The sequence below is a fragment of the Bombina bombina genome, chromosome 1 (genome assembly GCF_027579735.1).
Source record: "Bombina bombina isolate aBomBom1 chromosome 1, aBomBom1.pri, whole genome shotgun sequence".
In the NCBI taxonomy this organism is placed as follows: Eukaryota; Metazoa; Chordata; class Amphibia; order Anura; family Bombinatoridae; genus Bombina; species Bombina bombina.
Genome location: NC_069499.1, coordinates 1,466,821,637 through 1,466,842,713, shown reverse-complemented (window position 1 = coordinate 1,466,842,713; position 21,077 = coordinate 1,466,821,637). Strand labels below are relative to the sequence as shown.

The following is a 21,077-nucleotide window of genomic DNA, read 5'->3' as shown; positions in this document are numbered from 1 at the left end:
TATACAGCATTTAAGACTATAGCTAGAATTTTGTGCTGGAAACAGATTAAACCTTTGTCACCGTTATGAGGCAGTGCACTTATCACCCCCTATAAAGTCACTGTCAAGATACTAATATCTGCACAAAACAGGCTATGGAATGCTTAGGAATATTTCTGGATAAATGAGCTACTTGATATACACCACAGGGAACCATGAACCGCAAACAAAGACCACTGAAATCCTGGCCCTAAGAATTTGATGAATAGCTATTTCCCTATGCACTTCCCATGAGCAAAAACACGGTGTTAATATTCATATTCTACAGCGTGGCAAACTGCAAACAGTTATATGAGACTGGGCTCCCCAGAGGGCAGGCAAGCACAGTTGTGTGAGAAGATCTCTTTCGAATACAGTTATCCTACAGGGATGAGAGTTATTTAGAGATTTATATTATTAACTAGACCATAGCATACACCCTGCTGAATATTAAATATGCATATATATATATATTTTTAAATCTTTAACTAATGAACCGATTTAATCACACTTTTGTAACCATGCACTCCTTACAGGAAATAGATGCATGAATTTAAACACAGTATAACTATACAATTTAACATTTTAGAGATGCACTAGAACTTAGATGGTACCCCCTGCAATTATTGATGCACTAAGCCTGGAAAGCCTCAGGGACCTAAACTAAATAATTTAAAGGGATGTGATTATAGATCAGCTTAAAGGGATATTAAACCCAATTTTTTTCTTTCCTGATTCAGATAGAGCATGCAATTTTAAGCAACTTTCTAATTTACTCCTATTATATTTTTTTTTGCTTTCTTGCTATCTTTATTTAAAAAGAAGGAATGTAAATCTCAGAAGCCGGACCATTTTTGGTTCAGAACCTGGGTTATGCTTGCTTATTGGTTTGCTAAATGTAGCCACCAATAAGCAAGCGCTATCCAGAATGCTAAACCTAAAATGGGCCGGCATCTAAGGTTTACATTCCTACTATTTAAATAAAGATAGCAAGAGAACAAAGAAAAATTGATAATAGGAGTAAATTAGAAAGTTGCTTAAAATTGCCTGTTCTATCTCAGCATGCAAAATGTTAAAAGTCCTCAAGCATCAAACATGCATCTGGGTAACAATGATGTATTGAATTGTCTTTTCTGACCTTCATAAGTAAAGGGTTTTAAAATAAAAACAAAATCAATATCTATCTACACACACACACACACACACACATAATTATATATATACACACACATACATGCATACACACACACATAATTATATATATACACACACACATATACATACACACACGCATGCACGCACATACATATACAGGTAGCCCTCAGTTTACGCCGGGGTTAAGTTCTAGAAGGAATGGTTGTAAATCGAAACCGTTGTAAATTGAAATCCAGTTTATAATGTAAGTCAATGGGAAGTGAGGGAGTTAGGTTCCAGGCCCCTCTCAAAATTGTCATAAGTAACACCTAATACATTATTTTAAAGCTTTGAAATGAAGACTTTAAATGCTAAACCACATTATAAACCTAATAATATAGATTGTATCATCATCAAACTAAGTTTAATGAACAAAAACATTTGCTAAATATCACCTAATAAAATAATTACACAACAGACTGCATCATCATCAAACTAAGTTTAATGAACAAAAACATTTGCTAAATATCACCTAATTAAATAATCACACAACAGACTGCATCATCCTCAAACTAAGTTTAATGAACAAAAACATTTTTTACTTGCATTTTTCATCAATCAGTTCTCTACATTGTTAGCATGTTAGATAATATTGGGTCTGTACCTATTCTATGCATTTCAATCTGCAGTGATTAATAGGCAGTTAGGCACCTTCACCTCAAGCAGCTGGACAGGAAGATAATATGGAAGTTGCTCGATAGCTAATATCTGTTCTGTGTACACAGACCTGTTAAGTTGCATAACTTTGCTGCAAACCAAGCTGGCTATTTTAATTACTGCACATGACTGGAAAACAAAAGGTTGTTATTCTGAAACGACGCAAATTGAACCGGTTACCGGCGTAAACCGAGGGCCACCTGTACACACATAGGGCTAGAAATTTCAAGCCCTAAGCTACTAGCCAGTGCAAAATGTTACTCTTTGCATATGTTTATTGTGCAATCATTTTTTTATATTTTTTTTGTGATATACCATAAATTAAATAATGTTACATACAGTAATAAATTAACAAAAATAAGTGCATAGCAGTTAGCAACATTAACTTGGTCAGGGGAAGAAAACAGCTGGACAGAAAAAGGAAGTTGTTGAACTGAGAAAAAGCAGAGAGAGTGTTGAGATTAATGTGAGGCCATAGCAGACCTGGAAAAAATATTTTATAACTATCATTCCTCATCTATCTTTCTCCACTGCCTCCTCCCTTCAATCTCTCTTTTTACCCCCTCCCTTCTCTCTCAGGCCATATCTTCTTTTACCTTCTTTCTCTCTCATATCTCTTCACTCTTTTTTTTCTCCACTCTCTTAACTCTTCTTCTCCACTTTCACTTTTCCTCTCCAATCTCTCTCTGCCCCTGTTTACCCTCTCAGAAGTAACAGTATAAGCACTAATGGGGTTCCTATCGCCCTAGAGCAGTGCTTTCCAAACTGTGTGTCATGACACGTTAGTGTGTCGGCGGCAGTGAGTAGGTGTGTCCCTGCTTCAGCACAAATTTTTTTTGAATTTAAAATAATTTTTTAATTTTTTGGGGTTTCCGACTTTCCACCTGCCTGCTACGCATATCACATGGTTGACATGTGATTGATACCTAGTGGGTCACAGATCATCTTAACCTATTGGCGCAGCTCACTCGGAACTGAAACTATTCCCATTGGCGGCACATTGGCTCCTGACTGCACGTGTAATATCGTCAATCGGCTCGTGACTGCACATGTAGTCAGTGAGTGGGACAGCAGCGTGTTTGCAGGTCGGGCATTAGTCAGTCGGACTCGCAGAGCTCTGAGGACAGCAGTTTAAACGCTGAGCTGAAGTCAAAGTGTTGGGGTTTTTTAGCAGCTAGCTCCCAGTAGTGCATTGCTGCTCCTGCTCTTGATACATGGATAGGAAGTGGAAGCTTAAAAATGCTTGATGATGAAATGCGAGTGTCTTTATCTCATTCCTCAAAATATTCAGAAACTGTGTTCATCCCATCAACCTCATACATCCCATTAAAATAGTAAGTAGCAATAAAATGAGAAAAATAATAAATAAATAAAAAAAAAAAAAAATAGTAAGTAGCTATTGGTGTTAACCCCTTAGTGACCAGAGCACTTTTCCATTTTCTGTCCGTTTGGGACCAAGGCTATTTTTACATTTCTGCGGTGTTTGTGTTTAGCTGAAATTTTCCTCTTACTCATTTACTGTACCCACACATATTATATACCGTTTTTCTCGCCATTAAATGGACTTTCTAAAAATACCATTATTTTCATCATATCTTATCATTTACTATAAAAAAAATTATAAAATATGAGGAAAAATGGAAAAAAAACACACTTTTTCTAACTTTGAACCCCAAAATCTGTTACATATCTACAACCACCAAAAAACACCCATGCTAAATTGTTTCTAAATTTTGTCCTGAGTTTAGAAATACCCAATGTTTACATCTTCTTTGCTTTTTTTGTAACTTATAGGGCCATAAATACAAGTAGCACTTTGCTATTTTCAAACCATTTTTTTTCAAAATTAACGCTAGTTACATTAGAACACTAATATCTTTCAGGAATCCCTGAATATCCATTGACATGTATATATTTTTTTTTAGAAGACATCCCAAATTATTGATCTAGGCCCATTTTGGTATATTTCATGCCACCATTTCACCGCCAAATGCGATCAAATACAAAAAATTGTTCACTTTTTCACAAATTTTTTCACAAACTTTCAGTTTCTCACTGAAATTATTTACATACTGCTTGTGCAATTATGGCATAAATGGTTGTAAATTCTTCTCTGGGATCCCCTTTGTTCAGAAATAGCAGACATATATGGCTTTGGCATTGCTTTTTGGTAATTAGAAGGCCGCTAAATGCCACTGCGCACCACACGTGTATTATGCCCAGCAGTGAAGGGGTTAATTAGGGAGCATGTAAGGAGCTTTTTGGGGTAATTTTAGCTTTAGTGTAGTGTAGTAGACAACCCCAAGTATTGATCTAGGCCCATTTTGGTATATTTCATGCCACCATTTCACCGCCAAATGCGATCAAATTAAAAAAAACGTAAAATTTTTCACAATTTTAGGTTTCTCACTGAAATAATTTACAAACAGCTTGTGCAATTATGGCACAAATGGTTGTAAATGCTTCTCTGGGATCCCCTTTGTTCAGAAATAGCAGACATATATGACTTTGGAGTTGCTTTTCGGTAATTAGAATGCTGCTAAATGGCGCTGCGCATCACACGTGTATTATGGCTAGCAGTGAAGGGGTTAATTAGGTAGCTTGTAGGGAGCTTGCAGGGTTAATTTTAGCTTTAGTGTAAAGATCAGCCTCCCACCTGAAACATCAGACCCCCTGATCCCTCCCAAACATCTCTCTTCCCTCCCCTACCCCACAAATGTCCCCGCCATCTTAAGTACTGGCAGAAACTCTGCCAGTACTAAAATAAAAGGTATATTTGGGCTTTTTTGTGCATTTTTTGTTAGCATATTTACATATGCTTCTGTGTAGGGATCCCCCTTAGCCCCCAACCTCACTGATCCCCCACTAAACAGCTCTCTAACCCTCCCCCTCTGACTTAATGTGCGCCATCTTGGGTACTGGCAGCTGTCTGCCAGTACCCAGTTTAGTGAAAAAAAATGCTTTTTTTTTTAATAAAATATGTCCCTTTTCTGTAGTGTAGCTTTCCCCCCCCCCCCAAGACCAACCCCCCACCCCTTCCAGATCCCTTAGATGGTTTTAAAAAAAAGTTTATTTATTTTTTTTTTTACTTTTCCTTTTCTACTTTTCTGTAGTGTAGCGGTTCCCACCCGCTCCCGCCCCGTGCACGCGCCCGCCCGCCACCCCCCGTGCACGCGTGCGCGCCCGTGACGATCCCGATCCCGATCCCGCCCCCCGTGACGTCACGCGCAACACCGATGGCCGCCCACCCGCCTCCCAATTCGGCTCCCACCCACCAACGATACCGGCCATCGATGTCCGGTGCAGAGAGGGCCACAGAGTGGCTCTCTCTGCATCGGATGGCCATGTATGGTTATTGCAGGATGCCTCCATATCGAGGCATCACTGCAATAACCGGAAAGCAGCTGGAAGCGAGCAGGATCGCTTCCAGCTGCTTTCCACACCGAGGACGTGCAGGGTACGTCCTCAGGCGTTAACTGCCTTTTTTTTGAGGACGTACCCTGCACGTCCTCGGTCATTAAGGGGTTAAACTATTTTTAATTCTTGCACATACTTACTGTTACTTGTAAATACATTTAGTTATTTAATTTATGTATGTGCCCGTATCTCTTAAAACAAGTTAGTTTAACTAATACGATCTCCGCATTTAACATTGCACCAGCAGCTCACAAGAGCTGCTGGTGCAACGCCGCCCCCTGCTGACTCACGGCCAATCGGCTGCCAGCAGGGAGGTGTCAATCAACCTGATCGTACTCGATCGGGTTGAATTGCAGCGATGTCTGTCCGCCTGCTCAGAGCAGGCGGACAGGTTATGGAGCAGCGGTCTTTAGACCGCTGCTTCATAACTGCAGTTTCTGGCGAGCCTGCAGGCTCGCCAGAAACACGGGGCATCAAGCTCCATTCGGAGCTTTATAGATAGGCCCCATGGACTTTATCACCAAGGCAACAATCCAATGCCCCCATCAGATTCCACCCTTCTTAGAGTGAATACCAGAGACAAATTACAGTTTACTGCACAGTTACTGTAGGAGCTATATTACATCTGGTCCTAAATAGCTGCAGCAAACAAGACAAGAAAACATGTTCAAGAGGCTTTTGTAAAAAAGAAATGCATTAATAAAGTGTTCTGAAATATGGGTGTATATATATCTCTATCTCAACATATTTGATTTAAAGTGTCCCTTTAAGATTTAAGAAAGAAAGCATTTCTGAGATGAAGGTTTGATATTTGCTGTAAAGTGATATTCCACATCTAATGTGAAGCATGGGAGCTGACAAACAGCTACTAAAAGCCAAGTTAGTGACAGGATTTTTGTGCACATCACATGAAGCAGTGAAATCTTACCCCAACGTTTCCCTCTCCCTTCATTTTAACAGTTTACACAAGCGCAAAAACAAGGCAAGAACAACATGTGAAGAAACCAATTAAACCGTAAGTAAAAAAAAAAACCTACATGGAAAGAAGTCTCTTGAGATCTTTGAGATTTTTTTTGTAGATCTTGCATTTTAAATGTATGTGTATCATTTACATCCAGAAAACTGCATAGCAAGAAATAATTCAAGCTAAAATGTGTTTTTCTAAATTTAAGGGACCTCTAAGTTCTGATGAGACTCCTTAGATAATCTTAAAGGGACACTGAACCCAAATTTTTTCTTTCATGATTCAGATAGAGCATGCAATTTTAAACAACTTTTTAATTTACTCCTATTATTAATTTTTCTTCGTTCTTTTGCTTTCTTTATTTAAAAAAAAAGGCATTTAAGCTATTTTTTTGGTTCAGAACCATGGAAAGCGCTTGTTTATTGGTAGGTGAATTTACCCACCAATCAGCAAGAACAACACAGTGTGTTCACCAAAAATGGGCCGGCATCTAAACTTACATTCTTGCATTTCAAAAAAAGATACCAAGAGAATGAAAAGAATTTGTTAATAGTAGTAAATTAGAAAGTTGCTTAAAATTGCATGCTCTATCTGAATCACGATAGAAAAAAATTGGGTTCAGTGTCCCTTTAACAGAGCAGAGAGCTTTAGAGAATCAGTCTCTTAGGGCCCCATTACATATGCGGTGTTGCCCGCAAAAGCCGGCGACGCCAGTTTTTGCGCAGTTTTGGTATCCTATATACAGCGCCGCATATAAATGCAGCACGTATATTTCACCCGTCACCCGCAATTTTTACTCCCATAGGCTAACATGGGACCGCGTTGCAAATCGGTATCCAATATCCAGCGCAAGGACTTAAGTTGCTACAATTACAGAAAATAAAAAAAATCTAAGATTACATAAAATAAAAAAGAAAATGACCAAATTTTAAAAAAATTATACTTAATTCCTATGAAAATAAAAAAGCCCCCCAAAAATAAAAACACCCCCTACTCTAATAAACTACCAGTAGCCCTTAAAAGGGCTTTTTGCAGGGCATTGCCCCAAGATAATCAGCTCTTTTACAAGAAAATACACAAAGCACCCCCCCAACAGTAAAAACCCCTACCCACCAAACCCCCCCGAATAAAATAACCTAACACTAAAAACCCTAAACTACCCATTGCCCTGAAAAGGGCATTTAGCTCTTTTACTGCCCACCCTATCTAAATAAAATTTAAAAAAAATAAAAAAAACCTTAAAAACACCCTAAGTCTAAGCCCCAGGTTGCTACTTACCGTTCCTGAAGTCTGGCGGAGAAGGTCCTGTTCCAGGCGGTGAAGTCTTCTTCCAAGCGGCGACCTCTTCTTTCTTCTTCCTGGAACATCCTTCACGGAGCGGAGCTGAAGACCAGTGACCCTGGAACTGAAGACCGGCGACCGCGGAGCCATGGAGCGTGAAGGATCCTCTTCGTACGATCTTCGCCGGACACTGGATAGAGAATTCAAGGGACGCAATTAAAAATGGCGTTCCTTGAATTCCTATTGGCTGATTTGATTCTTCAAATTTAAATCAGCTAATAGGATGAAAGCTACTCAAATCCGATTGGCTGTTCAAATCAGCCAATAGGATGAGAGCTACTGAAATTCTATTGGCTATTCAAATCAGCCAATAGAGTTTCAGTAGCTCTCATCCTATTGGCTGATTTGAACAGCCAATAGGATTTGATTAGCTTTCATCCTATTGGCTGATTTGAATTTAAAGAATCAAATCAGCCAATAGGAATTCAAGGGACGCTATTTTTTTTAATCGCGTCCCTTGAATTTATCTATCCAGTGTGCTGCGAAGATCGTACGAAGAGGATCCTCCACACTCCATGGCTCCTCGGTTGCCGGTCTTCAGTCTTCAGCTCTGCGAAGGATGTTCCAGGAAGAAGAAAGAAGAGGTCGCCGCTTGGAAGAAGACTTCACCGCCTGGAACAGGACCTTCTCCGCCGAACTTCAGGAACGGCGAGTAGCAACCTGGGGCTTAGACTTAGGGTTTTTTAAGTTTTTTTTTATTTTTTTTAATTTTATTTAGATAGGGTGGGCAGTAAAACAGCTAATTGCCCTTTTAAGGGCAATGCCCAACAAATGCCCTTTTTAGGGCAATAGGTAGTTTAGGGTTTTTAGTGTTAGGTTATTTTATTTGGGGGGGTTCGGTGGGTGGCGGGTTTTACTGTTAGGGGGGGGCTTTGTGAATTTTCTTGTAAAAGAGCTGATTATCTTGGGGCAATGCCCTGCAAAAAGCCCTTTTAAGGGCTACTGTTAGTTTATTAGAGTAGGGGTTGTTTTTATTTGGGGGGGGGGGCTTTTTTATTTTCATAGGGATTATGTATAAATTTTTAAAATTTGGTAATTTTCTTTCTTATTTTATGTAATCTTAGGTTTTTTTATTTTCTGTAATTGTAGCTTAAAGGGACAGTCTACTCCAGAATTTTTATTAGACTGTCCCTTTAATTTATACTTAGTTTATTTGTATTTTTAAAGTAGTGTTAGTTTTTTTAAATTTAATAGTAACTTTAGTATTTTGTAAATTAGGTAATTTGGGTTCATTTAGGGGGTGTTAGGTTAGGGGGGGTTAGGTTTCTTGCGTTGTGGGCTTTGGCGGTTTAGGGGTTAATAGTTTTAATGGGTTTATTGCTTTGTGGGTTAATAGTTTTAATAGGTAGTTTGCGATGTTGGGGTTGGCGGATATAGGGGTTAATAATTTAGTTATTACTTGCGGTGTGGGTTTGATGGCGGATATAGGGGTTGAGAAATTTGTATTTACGCTCATTTCTGGACATCGCTAGTTTATCAGACTTACGGTACTTTATGAGCTGCCGGCGGGGTACATGTAATACCCCGATGTGCGAAGTGAAATTACGGGCGGCGCCGGTTGCAGCGCTTGCGCTGAAGCCTGTGCCGTATATGTAATCTAGCCCTTAGTGAGATCATATTAGGAGACTTTCACAACTGCTCATGACAGGGTCTCCACAAGGATGTGACCAAATGAGAATAAAAGTTTAGTAACAGAAAAAAGAGATGGTTGATACTTACCAGTCAACTAGTATGGGGGCATGGAAAACCTTCTAAGGACCACAGTGCAAGACAAATAAAGAGTGTCAGACCAATGAAAAAGTGTGGTAGCTTTCAGGTAGTTTTTCAGAGCTCTGGCTACATCTAAATTTTAACAACAAAGGAATACAATTTCCAACTGATACTTTGGTAGGTAATCTATGGTAAAAACCAAACAAAGAGAAAAAAAAACCATAAAGGGGGTTTAAAAAGATAAGGCACTCGTTTCTGAATGTGGCATGCTCCCCAGACAACCAAGAAAGTGACCATTTTCAGTGGGATGGGATACATAGCTCAAAGTGTGATACTGGAATACTATTAGCCCAAGTCCCAAGAATAACAGGTGCTGGGAAGGAGATCTAATGACATTTTTTGAAAACTAGGTGAAGGTTAAGGTAATGAAAAGCAAAAGCAATTTCCTTTCTGGCAATATCTGAAAGCTTTAGTAAACCACTGCAGACAACCAGGAGTAGTGTGATGCAGCTGGAAACCTACACTTGTAAATTCTGTAAAAACAAAATAAATTAATAAAAAAAAAACAGTATTGATGCAATAAGCAGGAGGTGAACATATTTTTGTTGCAACTGGATTAGATGTGAGGATGAAGAAACCTGTGCTGGACAGCAGAAAGCAGATGGAAAGAAATGTTTGTCAAGTGTTGTAATTGCATGAAAATAATACAAAGAGATAGAAATGAATTGGGGAATAAAGGAAATGGTGTCCTGTATAATCTCTTATGAAACAGTTTAGAATAATCTTCAATCTTGATCACATTGGCATCAAGAGAATGGCATATGATGCTGCACATCCTGCATATGAGGAGAGAGCTGGTACCAACTGTGCTGGAAAAAAATGTAAGCCCTGAGGCATAAGGAGGAAAAAGGCAAGAAGATAAAACCCCTGAGATGCACAGTGGAATGGAAGGGTCAGCATTACACATCTATGCTGAAGGGAATCTATTCAATAAAAAAGAAAACACTTGCAGAGCTGCAAGGAAAGCAGCCTCCCACAAACAAAAGGTCCAACTGAAGTGGCAGGAGAACAGGCTTCCTGTTGAATATTTTGTTGAATTGTCTTCCTATATCGAACTAACTGGATGGTAAGATAGTAACTTCATTTTGTTGAATCATTTCCTGCTTCATGTGATGTCACGATGAATAGAAGATAAAATGCAAATATTGCCTTATTGTCATAGGAAAAAGGTAAAGGGAATGAGTCAGGAGCATGATCTGTGCAAAGGCAAGAATAGACTACTGAAATTCAACATTTACTGTGTGCAAAGCTGATTTGTGTATGAATAAAAAATTCATCTGTAATTAAACAATACAGGATGTTGAAAGACAAACTGTTTACCTTTGCAGATGGACAATGTGTATGTAAACTGGCATGGGCTCAGTAGACGCAAAAGTGTTCCTATATGACAGGAAGATTGTCTGCCAGGTGGTGATGGCCCATAGCCCATAACTTGTAATAGATCTCTTGCGCTACATGCCCACAGGAAAGTCATGCCAGGCTCAAAAAAACAACCACACACAAAACAGGGCTGCAGCTGAAACATTTACAGTAGTAATTTGTAATTATTCAATTTGTGGCCAATAGTCTACTTAGGTTAACATAGGTTTATTCAGTATCAGCTTCCAAGATGCAATTCACTGATCCCATTTCATCACCAAATCAATGCACTCGCTAACCAATGAAGTTTAACATGAATCTTAAAATCACGCTCAAAATGGGACAAGAAAACAAACACACACACCCTGATTTTACGATCTTTAACGGGTTTCAAGCCAAGCAAGAGAGGCAACACATGCTATTTAGCAGGGGATTTCCCTTGTAGCCCATATTTGCAAGTTAAAATACATTTACTACTGATCACAATTCTTAAAAAATGTTTTCAGCAACAATTTATGTACCATTATCCTTCATACGAACCTCTTAATTTACAGTATTGTAACTGACAGCTTTCCATGAATAGGGTATCGCAGACATAAAATGTTTTGGAGGTGAAAGAGGAAATTTAAAAGCAGGAGAAATGCAAAAAGTGTCTCACACACAAATTAAAGCCCCTGCTTAGGGTTATTACTAGTCTCTCTCCATACTAGAGTACTTGGATACACTGAAAAGTAAAAGATATAGCAGGAGAGGAACAAGGCATTCCAAAAACCTGCTACTTTCTGTGTCTTGTGCATATGTGCTAGAATTCATTTGAGTTAAATAGCATTGTATCTGTATCAGCATATGTTGCTAAAGAGTTCTTTTATATTCCTTTCTACTGATACAGATCTTATAAAAGTGGCTCAACCACACGCTTAGATAAGTAATATCCAAGTAATTCATAACGCTGAGAGAACAGAAGACATTTGGTGCTGCCCAAAGGATAGGGACTATAACCATATCCGGGGTAACTGAAGCCTGCAATAGTAGAATAAGGAATGTGTGCAACCTCAGATTTACAATCCAATATAAGGGGCAGGAATCACATGTGACAGAAAAAGTAGAACAGACACCCGTAGAGTTCCACTGGCCTCCAGAGTTGGGGACAGCACTATAGCTGAAATAATTCTCCAGGAAAAAGAAGACCACTTCATAGGAATCATTAAAGAGCAGACATCATCATGGCCTTGCACTGGATACATGAATTTCCTGCACATACCAGAAAATGGAGATACAGTCTCTTATTATTTGTCCTTTCAAAAATAAGATAATATAAAATTCAGTGTTGTAACAGAATAATTGAGTGGCTAAAGACTTCCTCCTCCTGATTGATTGTATGCCAAGAGAGTTGCAGAATTTGGCTAAATCCAATTAATCTTCTGCCTTGGGAAGTCATAGGCCTGTTAGGTGACTGAAAATTCAAAAGAAGTACAACCATTTACCAAACCAAGTGGTAGATTCATAAATGTTTAAAATACAAATCCTATAGTCTCATGAGTAAAAGTCCTATAGTCACTCAAGGTATGTTTCCAAGTGGATACCGTCCTAAAGGGACAGTCTACTACAGAACCTTTATTGTGAAAAAATATAGATAATCCCTTTATTACCCATTCCCCAGTTTTGCATAACCAACAGTTATATTAATAGACGTTTTACCTATGTGATTACCCTGTATCTAAGCCCATGCCTGGCAACTGCCCCCCTTATTTCAGTTCTTTGACAGACGTGCTTTTAGCCAATCAGTGCTGACTCCTACGTAACTCCATGGGAGTGAGCACAATGTTATCTATATGGCACATATGAACTAGCACTGTCTAGCTGTAAAAACTGGCAAAATGCACTGAGATACGAGGTGGCCTTCAAGGGCTTAGAAATTAGCATATGAGTATACCTTGGTTTAGCTTTCAGCAGAGAATACCAAGAGAACAAAGCAAATTTGATGATAAATGTAAATTGGAAAGTTAATTAAAATGAAATGACCTATCTGAATCATAAAAGTTTAATTTTGACTAGACTGTCCCTTTAAGCTGTGTATTGCCCTATCTGAATCATAAAAGTTTAATTTTGACTAGACTGTCCCTTTAAGCTGTGTATTTCCCAAGAGTACAAACAATTAATTACCTTGGAAATACACATTTAGTCACAGAGGACTTAAAATCAGATAGTTCTAGAAACTCTATAAACCTAGCTATCACAATAACTCACCAACATACTCTTCTTAATATTAATCTAAGGGGCTACATACTTAATGAAGCGTAGAAACACTTGATATTTCAATTGAAATAGTCAGCATCTTAACCAAAAATTACTAAAAAAATAAATAAAAATATCAGAGCAGCACAGAGCTTTTTTAAAAAAAAATTCCTGTCCCATTATGTCAGAAATTGAAAATCAAATTAATTCTTCCAAGAAATTAGGTCACTGGTCCCTTTATTAATCTCATCAGCCATGGTTAGCAGAGCATTTCAGATCACTTCCACAGACATTGTCGTGGTTTGCTAAAAGATTATTTTAATATGTATTAATCTTGTTTGGATGCACTAAGCAGAGAGTTAATTAAATGCCACCCAGAGTATAAGAGTTGTCACTGATATAAAGGACAGAGTGTCAGAGCATACACTAATTGCATTTCACTGCATCCTACCAATTTGTTTCCCTAGAGTTTTGCACAAGATGTTCTCTAGAGTCAAGATGGATGATTTTCTGTTACAATTCACATCTATTAACGCAACAGTAACTTGATTTGTGTATAACCACAGAAGCAAAAACCTAAAAAATTAATTTAGTTCAAAACTGAAATCATAATCTTTTGCCGAAGGGCTGCTAACCTACAAACATTAGTACATCAACAGCAGTTGTTTGAAGGAGAATTTGTTATTAACAAAAAAAAAACTTGGGGATTAAGATTAATGACCATCATTAATAGGTTGCTCTGGAGAACGGATAGGCATTGTTTTTATTTTTTTAACAGTCATTAATTAACCAAATATCTAAATGGGATTCATCAAACTATTCAGCTGTCTAAACAATCCACAGAATACAAGGGAGGGCTGGACATTGTAACATGGGACAAATGCCAACTGTATGTTGTTGAGTAATAAACATTCCACGAAAACTGAGTTGGGCCATTGGATCTTAGTCAGGTATAAGGTTATTGCCCCTTCCACCCAACAGAAAGTCAAACTTGCAAATAGGTAAATTAAATGGACATTGTAAAATGTTGTCCGCAATGGTCCATTTTACCCCCTGAAGTGTATTTTTGGTTTGCAGACCACTTGTTTAACTTTATTAACCCCTTACGAACCCTAAAAGTCACCAGTCATCAATGGTTTGCCGGTCATTAAGGGTTTGCCTGGTTGCTATAGCACTGGTCTTGCCGCAAGTGGCAAGACTGCGCAACTAGACCCTCCCTCCCTCCTGCCGGCCTGTTAGAAAAGTGCCTCACTAATAAAAAAATAAAAATCACATCCCATAGAAAGACTAGTGACGTACAGGGTGAGAGGTCCGGGCATGGAGAGTCAACAATTTCATTCCAATTACTAGTGGGAATTCAAATCCTGGTCAGCAGGAGGAGGCAAAGAGCACCCCAGCAAAGCTGTTAAGTGTCAATTCCCTTACCCATAATCCCCAGTCATTCGGCCGAAGAAAAATGTAAAAAGAAGAAAACACAAGGGTATAAAGGTGCCTGAGGTTTGTACCAAAGAACTGCCGTCTTAAAGGGACAGTCTACCGTAGAATGGTTATTGTTTTAAAAGATAGATAATCCCTTTATTACCCATTCCCCAGTTTTGCACAACCAACACTGTTATATTAATACACTTTTTTACCTCTGTGATTACCTTGTATCTAAGAACCTTCTTCCAGCCCCCTGATCACATGACTGTGACAGTTTATTATCTATTGTCTTGCTGTTAGCATTGTGTTGGGCTAAATCTTAAATAACTTCCTGTGCCTGTACACAGTGTAATCTATATGGCCCACGTGTACTTTCAGTCTCTTTGTGTTGAAAAGGAATTTAAAAAGCCTGTGATAAGAGGCAGCCCTCAAGGGTTTAGAAATTAGCATATGAGTCTGCCTAGGTTTAGTTTCAACTAAGAATAATAAGAGAAAAAAGCAAATTTGATGATAAAAGTAAATTGGAAAGTTGATTAAAATTACATGTCCTATCTGATTAATGAAAGTTTAATTTTGACTAGACTATCCCTTTAAATTCAAAAGGGCGGGTCGTGGACTCTCCATGCCCGGAAAGAAATAAATTTATCAGGTAAGCATCAATTTTGTTTTCTTTCCTATGGCATGGAGAGTCCACATTTTCATTCCAATTACTAGTGGGAACCAATACCCAAGCTAGAGGACACAGAATGAAAGTGAGGGAGAACAAGACAGACGGGCCTAAACAGAAGGCACCACCGCTTGAAGAACTTTTCTCCAAAACGAAGCCTTAGCAAAGGCAAAAAAAAAAATAAAAAAAAAATAAAAAAATAAAAAAATTGTAGAAAATGGAAAAAGGAATGCAATGAGGACCATGTGGCCGCCTTGCAAATTAGTTCCACAGAAGTTTAATTTAAAAAAAAAAAAAAAAAAAATCCCTGAAGGGATAGCCCTAGAGGAAACAGCCATAATATTCTCAGGAGGCTGCCCTCCAGCTGTCTCTTTTATCAGAGAAAACTACGAACAGGACAGTAGATTGCCTAAAATCCTTAGATGCTTGAAAGTAAAATCTCAGAGCATGCACAACACCAAGGTTATGCAACAGGCGTTCCTTCTGAGAAGAATGATTAGGACAAAGAGAAGGAACAATAATGTCCTGAATGATATTGCTATCCAATACTACCTTGGGAATAAATCCCAACTTAGAAAGAAGAACCGCCATATCCACATGAAAAATGATAAGGGGTAACACACTGCAGAGCTAAAAGCTTGGAAACTTTGTGAATAGAAGAAAATGCAAAGAGAAACAAAACAAAAAAAGAGATAACAACTTAAAATTAACTGAATGCATAGGCTCAAACAGAACCCGCTGCCAAACTCTAAGGACAAGGTTAATATTCCATGGAAAAGCAACAGGAATAAACACAGGCCTGAACAAACGATAGACAGTACAGAAACCTGACCCTTCAGAATACTGACCGACAACCCTTTCTCCAGACCATCCTGTTGAAAAGCTACAATGCGAAAATCTGCACCCGACACCAAGAGAAACCCCTCGATTTCCAACAACAAAAGGTAAATCGAACGAGAAATAGAATTATGAGCCTGAAGCCTCTTATCAATGACCTACTCAGAAAACCACGCCTAGCCAAAAACTAGGAGTTCAATCTCCAAGCAGTCAGTTTTAGAGAGACTAGATTTGGATTGAGGAAGGGACCCTGAAGAAGGTCCCTCCTTAGAGGAAAACTCCAATGGAAAAGAGAAGGCCTCACACCAGATCTGCAAACCAGATCCTGCGAGGCCAGGCAGGAGCAAGAATCACCAACTGACTTTCCTGTTTGACACTAGCTATTACTCGAGGAAGGAGGCAAACTGAGGAAACTGGTACGCTAGATCGAAGTCCCAAGGGATCGCCAGAGTGTGTTGAACAGAACTGTTTGGAGGATCTCTTGATCTTGACCCGTACCTTGGAAACTTGGTGATTAGATGAGACGCCATCAGATTCACTCAAGAACCCCCCACCTGAGGTTTATCATAGAGAATACTTCTGGATGGAGAGCCCACTCCCCGGATGAAAAGTCTGACTGGTTAGAAATCCTTGTCCCTGTAGACCACCCCTGGGATGTGGAAAGCAGAAATGAGACAATCGTGAGACTCCACCTACTGAAGAATATGAGTCATCTTCTTCATGGCTAAGGGACTCCGAAATCCTCCCTGGTGGTAAACATATGCCACAGAGGAGAAAATGTCCGACTGAAAACTGATAAAAGGAACCGAACCTAGTTGAGGCCAAGGAGATAAAACAGAGAATCTTGCTCTCAAATCTAAAATGGATATTGGGATTGAAGACTCTCTTGAGTCCAAAGACCCTGAGCCTTTAAAGAAACCTAAATTGCTCTCCAGTCCGATAGGCTGGCATCTGAGGGCACAAACTGCGGGGATGGTCTCAGGAAGCTTGAAACAGAAGGTTCTCAGAAATCCACCAAGATAGAAAGTTTCTCTTAGGGAGACTAGAACTATCCTCAGAGAGATCTGAGTGGCCTCCGTTACATTGTCTGTGCATGCATAACTATAGGAGGTCTCAGATAGAAACTAACAAAAGGAATAATTTCCAAAAAACAACCATTAGACCAATCACTTCCAAACACAGAGCCACTAATGAATGATTAAAGAAGGACAGAAGCAAGAATTATTTATTCTCTGACATCCGTCAGGAAAATCTACATAAACAGAGATTCCGAAAAACACACCTCTGTAAAAGATCTTGCTAACTGAAAATAAGGCGCCTGAACCAAAACGTAATCAAGAAAGGGCACCACCGCTATTCCCTAATATCTGACCACCGCCAAAATGGCCCTTAAACCCTTTGTAAAGATTTGAGGAACCATAGCAAGGCCAAAGGGAAGAGCTACAAACTGGAAGGTTTGACTAGGAAGGCAAACAGCAGGAAAAGGAGATGTTGCCTGTAAATGGGAACCTGAAAATACTCATTCTTCAGGTCTAAGGTGGTCATGAACTAACCCTCCTGAACCAAAAGAAGAATGGAACAAACAGTTTCCATTTTGAAGGATGGAACCTAGAGAAATTTGTTGAGACACTTGAGGTCCAATATGGGTCGGAACATTCCCTATGTCTTGAAAACCACAAAAAGGTTTGAGTAGAATCCCAGACCCTCACAGATATAGTAAAGTCCCCTTTATATATCCCCCATCAAAATATAATTTTGAGAAAAAAAATCCACTGAGGATAGACCTCAATAGTGCTATAACCTTCTAACCTAGAAGGGGAAAGCACTTACCTGTGGATCCAGAGGCAAACAGAATGACTGGGGATTATGGGTAAGGGACACTTAACAGCTTTGCTGGGGTGCTCTTTGCCTCCTCCTGCTGGCCAGGAGTTGCATTCCCACTAGTAATTGGAATTAAATTGTGGACTCTCCATGCCATAGGAAAGAAAGAATATTTTTGTTGTGAAATAATGTTGCATTGCAGATAAGTGGATGATATTATTTTATTTAACGTTTTACTAACAGGCTTTTTACTAACCTGAAGATAACTTTGTGGGCAGTGAGCGGCTATGTACAGCTACAATAGAATAGTTACTACTCACTATGCTATTGTTTTTACCCCTGTGCCTGAAACTCTTCTTTACAGTTGCTGGTTGGTGAAGCTTTGCATCCTCACAGTGGGTGCTATTTAGTTTAGGTATTCTAGTCACGTCCTGGGGCATGCTCACATATCAGCAGGATTATTGGCTTTTTGACATCTGTATCTTGCACTTTAAGTTGGCATGTATGATACAACGATGGAGCGTTGTAGCTGTTGCATAATTCTTTATTGCACCTAAAGGCTTTTTGATATATACTTTAAACTGTAAAAGCTGTCAAAGTCCCTGATGTTTGTATGTGCCCCTCTTCTGACAGAGTGCAAGAAAACCGAACTCCGCAATGGTGGTGCTCAGTACGAAAATGCAGAGCTTCACCAACCGTAATCTGTAAGGGGTAAAATAAGAGAGTAGTAGGATGGCGAGTAGTAACAATGCAATTGCCCAGCATTTAAAAGTCCCTTTTATATAATTCAACTTTCGGTTAAGAAAAATGAGTGTAAGAGCAACTGTATGTGTTATTATAAGTCAGAGATGATATGGAATCTGCCCTTTTTGTGAAGTTTGCCAGTGTGATCTCCTTGGGCAAATACTAAACATAAGGAAGTTTGGCCTTGCATGTATTATAATATTCTTGTGCTGAATCAAAATACCCTTTTTACCGGAGGATACTATTGTAGAGAATAATAGACTTCAAAACAAAACTACATATATTTATTTTAAAAGTGATCCCATACTATCACAACACTCTGAAGATCCACTGAAATCAATTGGTCACTTCTTTGAGATCTACTAGTAGATCCTAGACTAGCTTTTGAGCAGGCCCGCACAGTCATGACAGCGCAGGAGAATAAGAAGGCTGGGCACGATGGAAGCAGAGTCCTTATTTCATCACTGGTAAGGCCCGTAAGTTTTGTGATAGCCTGTCACCTAGTCCCTGCCTCTTCCTCATCTACCGCCTTCTTCTCTTAGGTATGCCACACGGACACACCTACTCCTGCTTCCCTACACACAGTGTCCCTTTCTTTTTGCGACCTCTGGCAGCACCTCAACATATCTGACTACCACAAAAAAGGAAGCAACAGAGGGAAGAGGAAGATAGGCCTACCCAGCAGATCTGCAGCCATTTTATTGTTGAATTTAAACCGGCTGGTCTGGTGGGGCAGAGAACTGCCCATATACTGTGCACCTGCATCTGGTACCCAGCACAGGCCAATAAAAGTGCCCACTGCAGACAGGATGCTGGTAAGAGGGAAAACCTGTTGCTAGCACTGGGGGACAGGAACAGATTCTAACATGTATTATATCCCTACCACCTCAGCACTGCTAGCCAAATTTACTTTAATATATACATACATACATATATATACTCTCCACAGAAAACTTTGCCAGCCGGGTGGCATTATAAAGTAGCCGGATGGGGGCAGTGTAATACTTTCTAATATTGCAATATATTCTGCTATCCAATGCACAAATTAGTTGCATAATTTAACATAACTGTATTTAATGAAAATGTGTGTAATAAGCAATTTTAATATTTGTCAATTTTAGGTTAAAGGGACATTAAACCCAAATTTTTTCTTTCATGATTCAGATAGAGAATACCATTTTAAACAACTTTCTAATTTACTTCTATTATCTAACTTGCTTCATTCTCTTGATATTCTTTCCTGAAAAGCATATCTAGATAGGCTCAGTAGCTTCTGATTGGTTGCTGCACATAGATGCCTTATGTGATTGGCTCACCTGTGTGCATTGCTATTTCTTTAACTAAGGATATCTAAAGAATGAAGCAAATGAGATAATAGAAGTAAATTGGAATGTTGTTTAAAGTTATATTCTCTGTCTGAATTATGGAAGAAAAATGTTGGGTTTAATATCCCTTTAATATTGGCTGTATTTTTAGCCGTGTAGTCCGTAAATTCAGCAGGGTTGGGCACCCATCAAAAAGGTCCTTGGCATAACACATTATATATAATATATATATATATATATATATATATATATATATATATATATATATATATATATATATATTATTTTTTATTATCATCATACTTTATTTATAAAGCATCAACATATTCTGCAGCACTGTCCATGGGTATATTTGATATAGGTCAAAAAATTATACCATACTTGTAAGAGACAAGACAAACAAATACAGGAGAAATTGAGAGCCCTATTTCTGTGGGAACTAAAAATCTAGGAGGGTGAGAAACAGGAGGTGAGGACTTCAAGGGTGAGAATGATGTTAATACAGAGTTGGATGAGGACAATTAATAGGTAAGTGGAATTCATGTGTTACTGAGTTGGGTTATAGGAGTCCCTGAACAAAAATGTCTTTAGCGAGCTTTTAAAAGTAGGCAGATCAGGGGAAATTCTGACAGCGTGAGGAAGTGCGTTCCAGACGGTTGGTCTCACACGAGAGAAGTCCTGCAGTGTAGCATGCAAAGACGTTATAACAGAAGTTGCATTAAACAAGTCATTGTTAGATCTTAAGGGGCGGGATGGAGTATATTTGTTGATTAGTGAGGACGGCGTTGGTAAGGGTTTTGTAGGTCAGAGTGAGAATTTTTTTTTATTAATTCTGAGGCAGATACAGAGCGACGGGAAAACTATATTAGCTGGTAGAGGCATTTAGGATGGATTGAAGGGGGGAGAGGCGGGAGAGAGGAAGGACAGTTAAAGGGACACTGAACCCAATTTCTTTCTTTTGTGATTCAGATAGACCATGCAATTTTAAGCAAATTTCTAATTTTCTCCTATTATCAATTTTACTTTGTTCTCTTGCTATCTTTATTTGAAAAAGAAGGCATCTAAACTTTTTTTTTTGGTTCAGAATTCTGGACAGCACTTTATAATTGGTGGATGAATTGATCCACCAATCAGCAAGGACAACCCAGATTGTTCACCAAAAATGGGCCGGCATCTAAACTTACATTCTTGCATTTCAAATAAAGATACCAAGAGAATGAAGAAAATTTGATTTGAAGAAAATAGGAGTAAATTAGAAAGTTGCTTAAAATTTCATGCTCTATCTGAACCACGAAAGAAAAAAATC

At 38.8% G+C, this 21,077-nt stretch overlaps 1 protein-coding gene across 4 annotated transcripts in view; it reads right to left on the bottom strand.

Moving 5' to 3' along the window:
- The window catches only part of BAIAP2 (BAR/IMD domain containing adaptor protein 2), a 549,446-nt gene that overhangs the window by 274,025 nt on the left and 254,344 nt on the right, over positions 1-21,077 (bottom strand). The gene's annotated exons all lie outside the window — the stretch shown is intronic.